Consider the following 2,440-nt stretch of genomic DNA (forward strand, 5'->3'; position numbering starts at 1 on the left):
TCATAAGACACAGGTGTATTTGTGTACCAATCTTAAATTTTGGGAGGAGGTACATTTCTTATTGTCATATCAATAATTGGTAATTGGATAGTATCTCATTCATTGGGTAAATCATTGTCAAATATGAGTATGATCACGTGATCAGTTATTGACCTATGATGGGATTAGGAGTCCAGGACATTGGTACATTAAAACTTTGTAGTATAATTTGAGAATGCGTCATTGGTTTTGATTATTCCCGCCAAATATAAACGTAAGCAATACGATGTACCATGTGATTGACGTTGATGGGGTAGTGTACAGGGATTATTTTCCTTTTCAAAATTCGTGGAAGTTATCAAATAACACGTTTCTAGACAACAGTTTTTCTACCCAGGTAAACAATTGACGGACATTATTGACTTTATTGAACATATAATGATATGATTAATTCTAAGACTTTGGTATATCAAGGGAAGTATTCTTTAAATTTGGGAATTGTGATAAACAGAACTTTAACATAACCACTATCTGGTATGGATGTATGTGGAGTGTAATAAAATGATCCATTTCAATGAATTGTGTTTTTTCATTTCAAGTACAACCCCATGTTCTGACGCGTACTATTGCACCACAATGTTGCCAGAGGTTTTAGTTCTAAACAGTTCCGGTTCTTTATTAATGAGTGCACAAACTTTTAAAAATGTCAAACCAAACTTTGAAACAAAATTTTTGAAACGAAAAAATTTAGAAACGAAAAATTCAAACAAAATTTTAAAACGAAAAAAATTTTCAAACAAAATTTTGAAAAACAAAATTCGAAACAAAAAATTTTAAACAAAAAAATTTGGAAACGAAAAATTTCAAAACAAAAATTTTAAACAAAAAAATTTTAAACAAAAATTTTTCAAACAAAATTTTGCAACAAAAAAATTAAAAATTTTCAAACAAAAAAATTTTCAAACAAAAAATTTTGAAACATAAATTTCAAACAAAATTCTGAAACAAAAAAATTCAAACACAAATTTGAAACAAGAGTTTTCAAACAAAAACTTCCAAACAAAAAATTTTCAAACAAAAAAAAATCACGTTTCACGGTTAACCGTCAAACTTTATCCGGTTTTTAACTATTCGATTAACAAATAAACGGTTTTGATCATATTTATCAGTGAGTGCAAAGTGTTGAACGAAACCAAGATTTTTAAATGATAAACAAAACTTAAAACTGAATGCAGCAAAGATTTGAAAATCAGCAACCAATCAGATTGCACGAAAGATAGTGATCAACCAATCATATTGCAGGAAAAATAGTGATCAGCCAATCAAATTGCATTAACAATAACTTTGCCAGTGTTGTACCATGTATTGCCTTTCGTCTATGAGTCATAAGATTCAATAAGGTTAGCTATCAGATTTCTAAAGCTCAAGGTCAAATCAATCACCACCAATGATCTTAGACTATGAGCTGTGACTAAAGTTCAATGTATTGTTTCAAATTTCGCGCCTTATGTTAAAATTCTGTTTATCACCATTCCCAAATTTAAAGAATACTTCTCTTGATATACCTAAGTCTTAGAATTAATCATATCATTATATGTTCAATAAGGTCAATAATGTCCGTCAATTGTTTACCTGAGTAGAACCAACTGTTTTCTAGAAGTGTGTGTACTCAAACTTAAGAAGTACCACAACAAAGGAAATGAATCCCTGTACACTACCTCATCAAGGACAATCACGTGGTACAACGTATTGCTCACATTTATATTTGGCGGGAATAATCAAAACCAATGACGCATTCTCAAATTATACTACAAAGTTTTAATGTACCAATGTCCTGGACTCCTAATCCCATCATAGGTCAATAACTGATCACGTGATCATACTCATATTTGACAATGATTTACCCAATGAATGAGATACTATCCAATTACCAATTATTGATATGACAATAAGAAATGTACCTCCTCCCAAAATTTAAGATTGGTACACAAATACACCTGTGTCTTATGAAAAAGTAATAAATCCTGTACTTATTCAATAATAAAGCCGGTCAATAACCTTTAAATTTTGAATATTTGGTCATAAGAGGAACACCAATGGGTCCTAGAAAACGTTTACCGAATTTTGTTATTTGATAATTCCCAAATTTAAAAGGGAACATGAACATATAAAGGTAATAAACCTCTGTACATACCCATATAACGTGCTAAATAGGTGTCAATAACCTCCGAAATTTGATTTTTTGGTAGTTCTTTACCCATGAAAGGGAACGATGTGGACCATCCAAATTTATAGTGGTACATATTGAAGTCCTGTACTATGATACCAAATGCTTATATTAAACAATTTTCTAAAACCGAGTGGATGAGCCAAGATACCCCTCCCAAATTTTTAAAGGGTGCGTCAATGTACCCATGTCTTATGATAGGAAATGAACCCATATACATGACCCCCCGTAATA

This window comes from Thermobia domestica, chromosome 6 (genome assembly GCF_964235325.1).
Source record: "Thermobia domestica chromosome 6, izTheDome1.hap1.1, whole genome shotgun sequence".
In the NCBI taxonomy this organism is placed as follows: domain Eukaryota; kingdom Metazoa; phylum Arthropoda; class Insecta; order Zygentoma; family Lepismatidae; genus Thermobia; species Thermobia domestica.